The 5,372-nt window shown below is 39.6% G+C and overlaps 1 long non-coding RNA gene across 1 annotated transcript; it reads left to right on the top strand.

The window, feature by feature from the left end:
• Window positions 1-1,735: 1,735 nt before the first annotated feature.
• Window positions 1,736-4,240, top strand: LOC311033718. Its single transcript, XR_014599534.1, has 3 exons — window positions 1,736-1,814; window positions 2,893-3,029; window positions 4,046-4,240. It is a non-coding gene; the product is annotated as an uncharacterized lncRNA (long non-coding RNA).
• The last annotated feature ends 1,132 nt before the right edge of the window (window positions 4,241-5,372 follow it).

Below are 5,372 nucleotides of genomic sequence, written 5' to 3'. Positions count from 1 at the left end.
CGCTCATCGCCGCCTCTTGTAGGTGGTAGTGGACCACTGATGCAAACCTCCACATCGAGTGACCTGATTGTGCTGAATAAAGCCATGAAATGCTGTTTTAGGATTTCTGACTTTTTTTCTTCTGTATCACATGTGCCAATGTGCAAAATCAGGGTTTTCACAGTTGGGTGTTCAGCGACAAGATTCAAAATTCTGTCATTCATGTCAGAGACTTTTTCTTTGGGGAAGCATAGCACTTTTGCCTTTCTTTTTATCATGCTATTAACATCTTTAACAGCAGCATCCCCAATAATCAGAAATTCAGGCTCTTCATAAAGCCTTTTTCCATGTCAGTTACTCTTGGTTCTTACCTTGCTGGGTGAAGATGAGTTGTTGTCACTGTCGTCAGACTGACATCTAGGGTCCTGGAACGGTGGGGTGAATCTGTTACCCAGCTGCACACTCAATGTTTTGGGAGATTTGTTCGTAGATTTCCCTTTGGCAGTTTTCCACTGTAGAAGGGGGGTGGAGGACACAGTATGCGGGGGTGGTAGTGTAGGCCAGCCGGTCAGATCTGTAATCACAGGGCTCCGAGTTCTGCCCGTTAATCGCCCCTTCAAATTATTTGGCTTTGCCCCGAGAGTGTTCCATGAGAAGGCCTTGTCCTGGGGTTTATCGGAAGCCACACTAGTGCTAGGTGGCTGCTTGTTGGCACAGTCTTGTCCGTTGCTCTGAGACTGTGGAAACCCATAATGTTGATTCACTTCCACGTTCACTCTTAAACGGTATAATTCCGTTTCCAGCACTGCTATCTTTTGAAGCAATTTTTGGTAGTCCTCTGTTGAAATAGTCGGACACATCCTGATGCTAATTAGCTTTGGCTATATGCCACGTACCCAGTCACTGGAGGTCGAAAAATAGTATATTGAAATATGGCAAAAGCTTGTATCTATAGAAGAAATAGAGTCCCATGGGTTTATAAATATCCAGGATCCATTCGTGGTTTCTCAAAGACAAATAAAACATGTATATCAGCAGAAGAATGTAAGCATAGGCAGAGCATAGGGCCGAGCGAGCAGCAGAGACGTCCTCACTGTACGAAAGCAAGCAAGCCATTTATGAGAAACAGTTGCGTGCATTAGCGCAAGATGAGGATAAAGGAAACATTCAGTCTAAATGTCCAGTTTGCTAATTCACAATTACTACGACTACTTTTGTATTTGAAATTTCTCTAAATATTATAAACTTTCACATATCATTTATGAAAAGGCTACTATGGGCTACAGTGAAGTCTGACTGAATGACGTTTTTTCTTTTTTTACTCTCATGGTGTGGGGATTATCTGGCACATGTATTTATCTGTTATGAAAGAAGAGAAATTGAAACGGCTATTGTCCATGGGAAACCATAAACCTACATAGGCCTACATCTAACTGAGTTGCCATATTTACATTTGGCGCTTTAGTATTTTAGCCACTAGGTACTTATCTTTAAAGAAGTGTTCCTACCCGGTCCCTATATGACAACCCACCAGCACGTCACTTCCTGTTTACATTCCATACAAACATGGCAGCAGGAGATCAGAGGTCAGAGCATAGTTAGAACATTTTAATGTTCCATTCATGTCAGAGAAGACTATGAACCATGAGACACACTGAGGAGACTAGAGACACATTAAACGGTCAACACTGCAGACCTCCATGAATTTAGTACAAAGGATCCCAATAGAGCACCAAAGTCTGACGTCATTGACTCATAATAATAAGAAGTGTGTTCCATAAATAAAGTAATAACCCGGAGGTTTGACTCTTATGGATATGAAGCATCAACTGACGGTGAGAAAACATTAATGTTACTTCAGACAAAATGAGTTAAATTTTCTCCATAAACAGACTGTATGAAATATGAGTGACTGACTATCATAAACAATACAAAGCCTCATCGACAACAGCGCCGAGACACTTTGTTTATTTATGGATCATAATTCATATATGAGACGATTTGAAGACCCGATGTTATTCTCTATAGAGAAATGACTTCCACGACCCAGGGGATGAGACAGTGACGTCACGACTTCTGTACTCTATGAGGACAAGCCAATGGCTTTCTTGGCTTTTTTAATTCCTATTAGCCATAGTGGTGGAAAAAGTACTGAAATGTTTTACTTAAGTAAAAGTATCAATACTGCAACGTAGAAATACTCTGTTACAAGTAAAAGTCTGTGTAATCAAAATGTGCTTGAGTAAAAGTACAAAAGTATTCGCATCAAAACATACTTAAAGTACCAAAAGTAAAAGTACTCTTATTATGCAGTTTCACAAGTTATCATGTCTCTAAAATGTATAAAAATCTCTTGAAAATAGCAGATATACAAGCTCACAACACGTCGCATTTTGAGCTTGTAGATCTGCTATTTTCAAATAGACAAAGTTTAAATACTGAAGTGGTTAATGTATATGTGTTGTAATAATTCAAGTAACTAGTAAAGTAAACATTCCCATGTGAGTATATATACCACTCTGTTTTTAAACTGATTGACTGCATGATGTGATATTAGTCATCAATTCATGTCTTATTTACCATTAAGGACAGATTAAAATGGACTAATTTATAATTAACATGTTTCCACTAACCACACACACACACACACACACACACACACACACACACACACACACACACACACACACACACACACACACACACACACACACACACACACACACACGTTTTATATGTGTGATGATGTTGTATTTTGGTGTTTTATTGTTTATGCTGTGCTGATGAATTGAATTGAATTGAATATATAGGACCTCAATGGAAACAAGTTGTTATCTCCTTTTAGACTAAGTGTGTGACTGTACTGTGATGTTTGTATTTATGTCTAATACAATATTCAATCAATCAATCAAGGCTAAGCTCCAGCAGCTCTGCATACTGTGGGTCTTTGGTAGATGCTCTTCAGGCAGGACTGGAAAGGTGTTTTGGATGCTTGGTGATCCAGAGGTTCAGGACCTGCTGGACACGTGATGAAGACATCCTATAACATGGTAAATGCTGCTGATGCTCTTTACTTTATTGACGATGAGGACATTTTGTCATTTGAAGTGTCCATAATGTACTGAGATATTGTTTCTGTCAATGTCAGTCATGTTTACTAAATGACAACCTTTACTAATCCTCATGTGTATGAAAAGTACTTTAGCAAAACATTTTAGCATTAAAATGTCTAATTTAGGGCTGGGACTTGATTAAAAAAATAACCTCATTAATTAGAGGCTTTGTAATTAATTAATCAAAATTAATAGCATGTTTAATCGTATATCAATATTTGACCTGAGAAGCAATTTTTTCAGTTAAAACAGATTTTACTATATGAGTGAATCAATGAGTGAATACATAAGTTTAAGCAACAATATATAGTAGTTTTTTTATCAAGGTGGTTCTAAACAGACCAACAGATCAGTGCAAGTTTTACCATAAAGTGCAGCAATTATAGGAATCTATTCAGAGATTCAGGAAGACTGTATGAATTCAAGGACCTTCTGTAAACTCAAACACAAGTAAAACACAATACTTTAAAGTACATTCCAGAACAGTGGAAACCCTGACCATTAGGAGAAATAAAAATAAAGAAGTCTTGATTGACCTTATTGTCCAATATCCTGTATGAACAAACCAGACTAACACAAACAAAACCCTGTTGCTTCAAAGGCCATAACACTACCAACAATGTAGTTAGTCTATATTGATTTAAAAACATTAAATAAGACACACCTCTTCAGTCCAACCCTCCCTCATTATTTTTGGTCAAAATAATAAACAGACCAGCGGTCTTGGTGCAGAGGTATGATCGCTACGTCTGAAACTCGTTCAGTGAGAAAACTAAGCGTGGTTAAAATGCGCTATTTATTTAAATCGCGTTAATTTTCTGTAATGAATGAATCAGTTAAAGTCCCAGCTCTTAGTCCAATTCCATGATGTATTGTTTTTATCTAGGTATTAAAACAGTGTTTATTGGGGAAAAGCTTAAATCCTTTGGTTTTGTGCTTTTGTTATTCCATAGGCCTGGACTACATCCAAAGCCATGTGAAGGATCAACCCACGGTGCATTCAGGTCCCAGTCTTCAGATGAGGATGACTTCTTCTCCACCATCAAGCAGGGTAAATAATGCACATGAAAACACAAGCAGCTGCAGTCCTACCTGACCGGTCCAGATGATACCATGAACGTCCTCTAATCTTTACCATCAGTGTGACACCTGGCTCTCAAGCTCAACACTTTGATTGATTGATTGATTCAATACTTTATTTAGAAATTTGCATGAAAAAAAAAGCACATTAAAATACAGTTTAACCCATTAAGACCTGAAGTCGATTCTACAAATGTCTTCTAAATCCCAACAATATTCTAAAAAAATCACACCCTGTGTGAAGGAAGCGGTGCCTTTGGGGCGGGGCTTAACTCATTTCAGTTCGTCCCTATTGGTGGTCTGAGTCCACTTACCAAATTTGTACTTGGTAGCATGCTGCAAACTGGAATAATGGCTGTTTAAAGCCCAGCCAATGGGCAGACAGAGGGGGCGGGGCTTAAGTAATTACAGTTTGTCCCTATTGGTGGTTTTAGTCCATGTCCAAAATTTGTACTCCGTAGCATGCTGCGAACTTGAGTTATGGCTGTTTAAAGGCCAGCCAATGGGAAGACAGAGGGGGCGGGGCTTGAGCAATTCATGCTCGGCCCGTATTGGTGGTCTAAGTCCACATACCAAATTTCGACTTGGTGGCATGCTGCAAACTGGAGTTATAGCTGTTTAAAATCCCGTGCTCATCCCGGGCTCATACGGGCGGACGTCCCTGGGGGTCCCTGGACCCCTCTTTGATAACCGGTGGCACGTGTGGCAAATGAGAGGAGAGATGGCATAGGCAATCTCCAAGTCCGTGTGTGTGTGTGTGTGTGTGTGTGTGTGCGTGTGTTTGTATGTGTTGCTTCTTTGCCGTGCTCATCCCGGGCTCATACACACAGACACACAGACAGACACACAGACACACAGACACACAGACACCGAGTCAAAGCCACGTATAGAGCGGTTGGCACCGCTAAAAAACATATGTTTCTATATCAGTGGTTCTCAATCTTTTCCATTTCAAGGACCCCCAAGCTTATACTGTATGTATTTGGCCGCGGACCCCCATCTCACAATATGTTGTTCCAGGGCCGCCCTGAATGTTCTCTTTAAAACTATATATATTCAAAGATTTGCACACATTTTCATGATTTTTCAAAAATAGCAGATATACAAGCTCTTAGCGCGGCACTCGGTGCCGCGCTATGTGCTTGTAGATCTGTAAAATAGTGTAAAATAATGCTTTTTATCTCAAATCAAAAAGTGACT

Source organism: Gymnoscopelus microlampas (genome assembly GCF_963454915.1).
Source record: "Gymnoscopelus microlampas genome assembly, chromosome: 18".
NCBI classification, from domain to species: Eukaryota; Metazoa; Chordata; class Actinopteri; order Myctophiformes; family Myctophidae; genus Gymnoscopelus; species Gymnoscopelus microlampas.
The sequence above is the reverse complement of the archived record's forward strand: the minus strand, read 5'-3'. Positions and strand labels throughout refer to the sequence as shown.